Below are 11,949 nucleotides of genomic sequence, written 5' to 3' on the forward strand. Positions count from 1 at the left end.
CCGGAAGGAGTTGCGTCATAATCACGTGGCAGTCATGAGACTTTAGGTTCTGGAACCTTTTCTCTGCCATATTTATTATTCCCTTTATATTCGACGAGAAGCCAGACGGTACCTTCATGCTGAGCAGGCATTCGAAGAAGATTTCCTTCTCTTGTTTGGTAAGAGCATAGCTAGCCTGACCCTGATGTATGTCGTCTTTTCCGTGCATACGTTGCTGGTCCTCCCGTGCCTCTGGTGTATTTTTTGTCTTCCCATACACGCCCAAAAAGCCAAGCAGGGTCACGCAAAGATTCTTCGTCACGTGCATCACGTCGATTGCGGAGCGGACCTCTAGGTCTTTCCAATATGGCAGGTCCCAAAATATAGATTTCTTCTTCCACATGGGTGTGCGTCCGTCAGCGTCCTTCGGAATAGGTTGTCCGCCAGGACCCTTTCCAAAGATTACCTTCAAATCCTGGACCATATCATGTACATCAGCACCAGTACGGTGGCGAGACTTCGTCCGGTGATCCGCCTCTCCTTTGAAATGCTTGCCTTTCTTTCTTATGGGATGCCTGCTCGGAAGAAATCGACGATGTCCCAGGTACACATTCTTCTTACAACTATTCAAATATATACTGTCGGTATCATCCAAATAGTGCGTGCATCCGCGGTATCCCTTGTTTGTCTGTCCTGAAAGGTTACAGAGAGCAGGCCAATCATTGATGGTCACGAACAGCAATGCCTTTAGGTCAAATTCTTCCCCCATGTGCTCATCCCACGCACGTACACCTGTTCCATTCCACAGTTGTAAGAGTTCTTCAACTAATGGCCTTAGGTACACATCAATGTCGTTGCCGGGTTGCTTACGGCCTTGGATGAGCACTGGCATCATAATGAACTTCCGCTTCATGCACAACCAAGGAGGAAGGTTATACAAACATAGAGTCACAGGCCACATGCTATGGTTGCTGCTCTGCTCCCCAGAAGGATTAATGCCATCTGCGCTTAGACCAAACCATACGTTCCTTGGGTCACCTGCAACTCCTCCCAGTACTTTCTCTCGATTTTTCTCCACTGCGAACCGTCAACGGGTGCTCTCAACTTTCTGTCTTTCTTACGGTCTTCTGCATGCCACCGCATCGCCTTTGCATGCTCTTTGTTTTGGAACAAACGTTTCAACCGTGGTATTATAGGATCATACCACATCACCTTGGCAGGAATCTTCTTCCTGGGGCGCTCACCCTCGACATCACCAGGGTCATCGCGACTGATCTTATAACGCAATGCACCGCATACCGGGCAAGCATTCAAATCCTCGTACTCACCGCGGTAGAGGATGCAGTCATTAGGGCAGACAACCTTCTTTGCTTCATACGTACTCTCGGGCAATTCGTTGTCCTTTGGAAGCATATTCTTTATCATTACCAGCAACTTTCTAAATCCCTTGTCAAATACACCATTCTCTGCCTTTCATTGCAGCAATTCAAGTGTGGTGCCCAACTTTTTTTTGTCAGCTTCGCAATTCGGGTACAACAATTTCTTGTGATCCTCTAACATGCGCTGCAACTTCGTCCTCTCCAGATCACTTGCGCAGTTTCTCTTTGCATCGGCAATGGCCCGACCTAGATCATTAGCGGGCTCATCTGATGCCTCTTCTTCAGCTTCTTTCTGCATTTCCGGCTCAGCTTCTTCCCCCATTGTTGTATCATCGTATTCAGGGAACCCATGGCCAGGATAGCCGTCATCGTCCTCTTCTTCTTCATTGTCTTCCATCATAACCCCTATTTCTCCGTGCTTGGTCCAAACATTATAGTGGGGCATGAAACCGGACTCAAATAGGTGGACGTGAATGGTTCTTGACATAGAGTAACTGTGACCATTCTTACAGCCAGCACATGGACAAGGCATAAAACCATCCGCCCGCTTGTTTACCTCAGTGGCAAGCAGAAAAGTATGCACGCCATTAATGAACTCGGGAGAGCATCTATCATCATACATCCATTGTCGGCTCATCTTCATTACACAACACCGAATAGACCAAATTAATACAAGTTCATACATAAAGTTCATACATAAAGTTCATATACAACACTTAATTAAATGCAACATACAAATAACTCTCTAGCTAAAGAATTTAAATGCTGTTGGAAATATGCCCTAGAGGCAATAATAAAAGTATTATTATATTTCAATGTTCATGATAATTGTCTTTTGTTCATGCTATAACTGTATTACCCGAAAATCGTAATACACGTGTGAATACTTAGACCACAATATGTCCCCAGTAAGCCTCTAGTTGACTAGCTCGTTGTGATCAACAGATAGTCATGGTTTCCTGACTATGGACATTGGATGTCGTTGATAACGGGATCACATCATTAGGAGAATGATGTGATGGACAAGACCCAATCCTAAGCATAGCATAAAAGATCGTGTAGTTCGTTTTGCTAGAAGCTTGGCCAATGTCAAGTATCTCTTCCTTCGACCATGAGATCGTGTAACTCCCGGATACCGTAAGAGTGCCTTGGGTGTATCAAACGTCACAACGTAACTGGGTGACTATAAAGGTGCATTACAGGTATCTCCGAAAGTATCTGTTGGGTTGACACGGATCGAGACTGGGATTTGTCACTCCGTATGACGGAGAGGTATCTCTGGGCCCACTCGGTAATGCATCATCATAATGAGCTCAATGTGACCAAGGTGTTGGACACGGGATCATGCATTACGGTACGAGTAAAGTGACTTGCCGGTAACGAGACTGAACAAGGTATTGGGATACCGACGATCGAGTCTCGGGCAAGTAACGTACCGATTGACAAAGGGAATTGTATACAGGGTTTGATCGAATCCTCGACATCGTGGTTCATCCAATGACAACATCGAGGAGCATGTGGGAGCCATCATGGGTATCCAGATCCCGCTGTTGGTTATTGACCTGAGAGCGTCTCGGTCATGTCTGCATGTCTCCCGAACCCGTAGGGTCTACACACTTAAGGTTCGGTGACGCTAGGGTTATTAGGAAGACTAGTATGTGACTACCGAATGTTGTTCGGAGTCCCGGATGGTATTCCGGACGTCACGAGGAGCTCCGGAAGGGTCCGGAGGTAAAGATTTATATATGGGAAGCTGTCAAACTGGCACCGGGAAGTTTCGGGGTCATACCGGTATTATACCGGGGCCACCGGAAGGGTTCCGGGGGTCCACCGGGAGGGGCCACCCCTCCCGGGGGACCACATGGGCTGCGTGGGGCAGGGAGCCAGCCCCTGGTGGGCTGGGCGCATCCCCTCCCTTGGGCCCTTGCGCCTAGGGTTGAGGGGGGAACCCTAGAGGGGGCGCCCCCCTTGGCTTGGGGGGCAAGCCACCCTCTCCCCCTCTCCCCTTGGCCGCCGCCCCCCCCCCCTAGATGGGATCTAGAGGGGCCGGCCCCCTTCTCCCTTCCCCCTATAAATAGAGGGGTGAGGGGAGGGCAGCCGCACCACCCTCCAAGGCGCAGCCCTCCCCTCCCCAACACCTCTCCTCCTCCGTCGTGTGCATGGCGAAGCCCTGTCGGAGTACTGCTTCTCCACCATCACCACGCCGTCGTGCTGCCGGTGGAGCTGTCTTCCTCAAACTCTCCTTCCCCCTTGCTGGATCAAGAAGGAGGAGACGTCTCCCGTCCCGTACGTGTGTTGAACGCAGAGGTGCTGTCCGTTCAGCGCTTGGACATCGGTGATCCGAATCACGTTCGAGTACGACTCCATCATCACCATCTCCTTGGCTAGCTTCCGCTCGTGATCTACAAGTGGTATGTAGATGCAAACTCTCTCCCTTGACTCGTTGCTTAGATGAACTCATAGATGGATCTTGGTGAAACCGTAGGAAAAATTTTAATTTTCTGCAACATTCCCCAACAGTGGCATCATGAGCTAGGTCTATGCGTAGTTCTCTTTGCACGAGTAGAACACAATTTTGTTGTGGGCGTGGATTTTGTCATCTTACTTGCCTCTACTAGTCTTTTCTTGCTTCGGCGGTATTGTGGGATGAAGCGGCCCGGACCAACCTTACACGTACACTTACGTGAGACCGGTTCCACCGACTGACATGCACTAGTTGCATAAGGTGGCTGGCGGGTGTCTATCTCTCCCACTTTAGTTGGAGCAGATTCGATGAAAAGGGCCCTTATGAAGGGTAAATAGAAGTTGACAAAATCACGTTGTGGTTATTCGTAGGTAAGAAAACGTTCTTGCTAGAACCCAATTGCAGCCACGTAAAAGATGCAACAACAATTAGAGGACGTCTAACTTGTTTTTGCAGCGATTGATCAAGTGATGTGATATGGCCAGAAGTTGTGATGAATGATGAATTGTGATGTATGAGATCATGTTCTTTGTAATAGGATTCACGACTTGCATGTCGATGAGTATGACAACCGGCAGGAGCCATAGGAGTTGTCTTTATTTTTTGTATGACCTGCGTGTCATTGAAAAACGCCATGTAACTTACTTTACTTCATTACTAAATGCGTTAGTCATAGAAGTAGAAGTAGTCGTTGGCGTGACAACTTCATGAAGACACGATGATGGAGATCATGATGATGGAGATCATGGTGTCAAGCCGGTGACAAGATGATCATGGAGCCCCGAAGATGAAGATCAATGGAGCTATATGATATTGGCCATATCATGTCACAACTATATAATTGCATGTGATGTTTATTATGTTTATGCATCTTGTTTACTTAGGATGACGGTAGTAAATAAGATGATCCCTTACAAAAATTTCAAGAAGTGTTCTCCCCTAACTGTGCACCGTTGCTACAGTTCGTCGCTTCTAAGCACCACGTGATGATCGGGTGTGATGGATTCTTACGTTCACATACAACGGGTGTAAGACAGTTTTACACAGTGAAAACACTTAGGGTTAACTTGACGAGCCTAGCATGTGCAGACATGGCCTCGGAACACGGAGACCGAAAGGTCGAACACGAGTCGTATGGAAGATACGATCAACATGAGAATGTTCACCGACGATGACTAGTCCGTCTCACGTGATGATCGGACACGGCCTAGTCAACTCGGATCGTGTAACACTTAGATGACTAGAGGGATGTCTAATCTAAGTGGGAGTTCATAATTTGATTAGAACTTTATTATCATGAACTTAGTCTAAAACCTTTGCAAATATGTCTTGTAGATCAATGGCCAACGCTAATGTCAACATGAACTTCAACGCGTTCCTAGAGAAAACCAAGCTGAAAGATGATGGCAGCAACTATACGGACTGGGTCCGAAACCTGAGGATCATCCTCATAGCTGCCAGGAAACAATATGTCCTAGAAGGACCGCTAGGTGACGCTCCCGTCCCAGAGAACCAAGACATTATGAATGCTTGGCAAACTCGCGCTGATGATTACTCCCTCGTTCAGTGCGGCATGCTTTACAGCTTAGAACCGGGGCTCCAAAAGCGTTTTGAGCATCACGGAGCATATGAGATGTTCGAAGAGCTGAAACTAGTTTTCCAAGCTCATGCCCGGGTCGAGAGATATGAAGTCTCCGACAAGTTCTACAGTTGTAAGATGGAGGAAAACTGTTCTGTCAGTGAGCACATCCTGAAGATGTCTGGGTTGCACAACCGTATGACCCAGCTGAACATTAACCTCCCAGATGAGGCGGTCATTGACAGAATCCTCCAGTCGCTCCCACCAAGCTACAAGAGCTTTGTGATGAACTACAACATGCAGGGGATGGAAAATACCATTCTTGAAGTGTTCTCGATGCTGAAGTCAGCAGAGGCTGAAATCAAGAAAGAACATCAAGTGTTGATGGTCAATAAGACCACTAAGTTCAAGAAGGGCAAGGGTAAGAAGAACTTCAAGAAGGACGGCAAGGATGTTGCCGCGCCCGGTAAGCCTGTTGCCGGGAAGAAGTCAAAGAATGGACCCAAGCCTGAGACTGAGTGCTTTTATTGCAAGGGAAAGGGTCACTGGAAGCGGAACTGCCCCAAATACTTAGCGGATAAGAAGGCCGGCAACACCAAAGGTATATTTGATATACATGTAATTGATGTGTACCTTACCAGTACTCGTAGTAACTCCTGGGTATTTGATACCGGTGCCGTTGCTCATATTTGTAACTCACAGCAGGAGCTACGGAATAAACGGAGACTGGCGAAGGACGAGGTGATGATGCGCGTCGGGAATGGTTCCAGAGTCGATGTGATCGCCGTCGACACGCTGCCTCTACATTTACCTACGGGATTAGTTTTGAACCTTAATAATTGTTATTTAGTGCCAAGTTTGAGCATGAACATTGTATCTGGATCTCGTTTAATTCGAGATGGCTACTCATTTAAGTCTGAGAATAATGGTTGTTCGATTTATATGAGAGATATGTTTTATGGTCATGCTCCGATGGTCAATGGTTTATTCTTAATGAATCTCGAGCGTAATATTACACATGTTCATAGTGTAGATGCCAAAAGATGTAAAGTTGATAACGATAGTCCCACATACTTGTGGCACTGCCGCCTTGGTCACATTGGTGTCAAGCGCATGAAGAAGCTCCATGCTGATGGACTTTTGGAGTCTCTTGATTATGAATCATTTGACACATGCGAACCATGCCTCTTAGGCAAAATGACCAAGACTCCGTTCTCCGGAACAATGGAGCGAGCAACCAACTTGTTGGAAATCATACATACCGATGTGTGCGGTCCAATGAGCGTTGAGGCCCGCGGAGGATATCGTTATGTTCTCACTCTCACTGATGACTTAAGTATATATGGGTATGTCTACTTAATGAAACACAAGTCTGAGACCTTTGAAAAGTTCAAGGAATTTCAGAGTGAGGTAGAGAATCAACGTGACCGAAAGATAAAATTCTTACGATCAGATCGTGGAGGAGAATACTTAAGTACGAATTTGGTACACACTTAAGGAAATGTGGAATCGTTTCACAACTCACGCCGCCTGGAACACCTCAGCGAAACGGTGTGTCCGAACGTCGTAATCGCACTCTATTGGATATGGTGCGGTCTATGATGTCTCTTACCGATTTACCGCTATCATTTTGGGGATACGCTCTAGAGACAACTACATTCACTTTAAATAGGGCACCGTCTAAATCCGTTGAGACGACACCGTATGAATTATGGTTTGTGAAGAAACCTAAGCTGTCGTTTCTAAAAGTTTGGGGATGCGATGCTTATGTCAAGAAACTTCAACCTGAAAAGCTCGAACCCAAGTCGGAAAAATGCGTATTCATAGGATACCCTAAGGAAACTGTCGGGTATACCTTCTACTTAAGATCCAAGGGCAAAATCTTTGTTGCCAAGAACGGATGCTTTCTGGAAAAAGAATTTCTCTCGAAAGAAGTAAGTGGGAGGAAAGTAGAACTCGATGAAGTACTACCTCTCGAACGGGAAAGTGGTGCAGCTCAGGAAAATTTTCCCGTGATGCCCACACCAACTGAAGAGGAAACCAATGATGATGATCAAGGTACTTCGGATCAAGTTGCTACTGAACTTCGTAGGTCCACAAGGACACGTTCCGCACCAGAGTGGTACGGCAACCCTGTCCTGGAAATCATGTTGTTAGACAACAATGAACCTTCGAACTATGAAGAAGCGATGGCGGGCCCGGATTCCAACCAATGGCTTGAAGCCATGAAATCCAAGATAGAATCCATGTATGAAAACAAAGTATGGACTTTGACAGACTTGCCCGATGATCGGCGAGCGATAGAAAACAAATGGATTTTTAAGAAGAAGATGGACGCGGATGGAAATGTTACCATCTATAAGGCTCGACTTGTCGCTAAGGGTTATCGACAAGTTCAAGGGATTGACTACGACAAGACTTTCTCTCCCGTAGCGAAGCTGAAGTCCGTCCGAATCATGTTAGCAATTGCCGCATACTATGATTATGAGATATGGCAGATGGACGTCAAAACGGCATTCCTTAACGGACATCTTAAGGAAGAGCTGTATATGATGCAGCCGGAAGGTTTTGTCGATCCTCGGAACGCTAACAAAGTATGCAAGCTCCAGCGATCCATTTATGGACTGGTGCAAGCATCTCGGAGTTGGAACATTCGCTTTGATGAGATGATCAAAGCGTTTGGGTTTGCGCAGACTTATGGAGAAGCCTGCGTTTACAAGAAAGTGAGTGGGAGCTCTGTAGCATTTCTCATATTATATGTAGATGACATACTCTTGATGGGAAATGATACGAAACTTCTGGACAGCATTAAGGCCTACTTGAACAAGTGTTTTTCAATGAAGGAGCTTGGAGAAGCTGCTTATATATTAGGCATCAAGATCTATAGAGATAGATCGAGACGCCTCATAGGTCTTTCACAAAGCACATACCTTGATAAGATTTTGAAGAAGTTCAAAATGGATCAGTCCAAGAAGGGGTTCTTGCCTATGTTACAAGGTGTGAGACTGAGCTCGGCTCAGTCACCGACCACGGCAAAAGATAAAGAAGAGATGAGTGTCATCCCCTATGCTTCAGCCATAGGATCTATTATGTATGCCATGCTGTGTACCAGACCCGACGTAAACCTTGCCGTAAGTTTGGTAGCAAGATACCAAAGTAATCCCGGCAAGGAACACTGGACAGCGGTCAAGAATATCCTGAAGTACCTGAAAAGGACGAAGGACATGTTTCTCGTTTATGGAGGAGACGAAGAGCTCGTCGTAAAGGGTTACGTCGACGCTAGCTTCGACTCAGATCTGGATGACTCTAAGTCACAAACCGGATACGTGTATATGTTGAATGGTGGAGCAGTAAGCTGGTGCAGCTGCAAGCAGAGCGTCGTGGCGGGATCTACGTGTGAAGCGGAGTACATGGCAGCCTCGGAGGCAGCGCATGAAGCGATTTGGGTGAAGGAGTTCATCACCGACCTAGGAGTCATACCCAATGCGTCGGGGCCGATCAAACTCTTCTGTGACAACACTGGAGCTATTGCCCTTGCCAAGGAGCCCAGATTTCACAAGAAGACCAGACACATCAAGCGTCGTTTCAACTCCATCCGTGAAAATGTTCAAGATGGAGACATAGAGATTTGCAAAGTGCACACGGATCTGAATGTCGCAGATCCGCTGACTAAACCTCTCTCGCGTGCAAAACATGATCAACACCAGAACTCTATGGGTGTTCGATTCATCACAATGTAACTAGATTGGTGACTCTAGTGCAAGTGGGAGACTGTTGGAAATATGCCCTAGAGGCAATAATAAAAGTATTATTATATTTCAATGTTCATGATAATTGTCTTTTGTTCATGCTATAACTGTATTACCCGGAAATCGTAATACACGTGTGAATACTTAGACCACAATATGTCCCTGGTAAGCCTCTAGTTGACTAGCTCGTTGTGATCAACAGATAGTCATGGTTTCCTGACTATGGACATTGGATGTCGTTGATAACGGGATCACATCATTAGGAGAATGATGTGATGGACAAGACCCAATCCTAAGCATAGCATAAAAGATCGTGTAGTTCGTTTTGCTAGAAGCTTGGCCAATGTCAAGTATCTCTTCCTTCAACCATGAGATCGTGTAACTCCCGGATACCGTAAGAGTGCCTTGGGTGTATCAAACGTCACAACGTAACTGGGTGACTATAAAGGTGCATTACAGGTATCTCCGAAAGTATCTGTTGGGTTGACACGGATCGAGACTGGGATTTGTCACTCCGTATGATGGAGAGGTATCTCTGGGCCCACTCGGTAATGCATCATCATAATGAGCTCAATGTGACCAAGGTGTTGGACACGGGATCATGCATTACGGTACGAGTAAAGTGACTTGCCGGTAACGAGACTGAACAAGGTATTGGGATACCGACGATCGAGTCTCGGGCAAGTAACGTACCGATTGACAAAGGGAATTGTATACATGGTTTGATCGAATCCTCGACATCGTGGTTCATCCGATGACAACATCGAGGAGCATGTGGGAGCCATCATGGGTATCCAGATCCCGCTGTTGGTTATTGACCTGAGAGCGTCTCGGTCATGTCTGCATGTCTCCCGAACCCGTAGGGTCTACACACTTAAGGTTCGGTGACGCTAGGGTTATTAGGAAGACTAGTATGTGACTACCGAATGTTGTTCGGAGTCCCGGATGGGATCCCGGACGTCACGAGGAGCTCCGGAAGGGTCCGGAGGTAAAGATTTATATATGGGAAGCTGTCAAACTGGCACCGGGAAGTTTCGGGGTCATACCGGTATTATACCGGGGCCACCGGAAGGGTTCCGGGGGTCCACCGGGAGGGGCCACCCCTCCCGGGGGACCACATGGGCTGCGTGGGGCAGGGAGCCAGCCCCTGGTGGGCTGGGCGCACCCCCTCCCTTGGGCCCTTGCGCCTAGGGTTGAGGGGGGAACCCTAGAGGGGGCGCCCCCCTTGGCTTGGGGGGCAAGCCACCCTCTCCCCCTCTCCCCTTGGCCGCCGCCCCCCCCCCCCTAGATGGGATCTAGAGGGGTCGGCCCCCTTCTCCCTTCCCCCTATAAATAGAGGGGTGAGGGGAGGGCAGCCGCACCACCCTCCAAGGCACAGCCCTCCCCTCCCCAACACCTCTCCTCCTCCGTCGTGTGCATGGCGAAGCCCTGTCGGAGTACTGCTTCTCCACCATCACCACGCCGTCGTGCTGCCGGTGGAGCTATCTTCCTCAACCTCTCCTTCCCCCTTGCTAGATCAAGAAGGAGGAGACGTCTCCCGTCCCGTACGTGTGTTGAACGCGGAGGTGCTGTCCGTTCAGCGCTTGGACATCGGTGATCCGAATCACGTTCGAGTACGACTCCATCATCACCATCTCCTTGGCTAGCTTCCGCTCGTGATCTACAAGTGGTATGTAGATGCAAACTCTCTCCCTTGACTCGTTGCTTAGATGAACTCATAGATGGATCTTGGTGAAACCGTAGGAAAAATTTTAATTTTCTGCAACGTTCCCCAACAAATGCGATGAAGATCACAATTAAGGTAACAATTGATCCAACAACATAATGATACCAAGCCGCACTATCAATGGCATATTTTCTAATCTTTCTAATCTTCAACCTCATTTTCTCCATCTTGATCTTGTGATCATCGACGACATCGGCAACATGCAACTCCAATTCCATCTTCTCCCCCTCAATTCTTTTCAATTTTTCTTTCAAATACTCGTTTTCTCTTTGAACTAAATTTAACCTCTTGACAATAGGGTCGGTTGGAATTTCCGGTTCACATACCTCCTAGATAAAAATATCTATGTCAACTTGATGGGCATAATTTGTCATAAATACAAAATGCAACAACTAGTTTTAAAAGAGAATATACCACATCCGAATCATAACAAGGACGAGGGCCGACGGGGACGGATATCAAAACCATGGCACTATGTATAACAAACAACGTACGGGTAAGATAATTATACGAGTAACTATATATCCAAATCACATAAACATCAATTTGGTAATGTAAAACATTCATGAACAAGAGCCTCCCAGAAGGTGGTGCCGGCGACGGGACGGTGCGGGCGATCGACGGTGATTACGACGGAGATTTAGAAGGCACTAAGTAAACCACACCTACATATGCAAACTAAGTGTTATTTTTGTGCTCAAATTGCATATAAATTAAATACTAGCAAATATAATTATTCCTCCCAAATTAATCACTATACAAAGCATTGCAAGAGCTAATCTAGCAATGAGAGTTGAAAGGACAAAGTTGCTAACCTTTGTGATCATTTGAATGGATGGGGACCTTCAAATCTTGACAAATTTTTGGCAAAATTTGTGAGGAGCTCGAGGAGAGGGGGGAAGAACAGAGGAAGTGAGGGGAAAGGGGAAGAACAGAGTGGCTCAGGGGGACGAAGGGTTTATGTACGTCGACCTTTAGTACCGATTCGTGCCACGAACCGGTACTAAAGGTGCTGGACGGGCCCCAGACTGACAACACCCTGCCACCATCCTCTTTAGTACCGGTTCGTGGTA

This window comes from Triticum aestivum, chromosome 6B (genome assembly GCF_018294505.1).
Source record: "Triticum aestivum cultivar Chinese Spring chromosome 6B, IWGSC CS RefSeq v2.1, whole genome shotgun sequence".
Classification (NCBI taxonomy): domain Eukaryota; kingdom Viridiplantae; phylum Streptophyta; class Magnoliopsida; order Poales; family Poaceae; genus Triticum; species Triticum aestivum.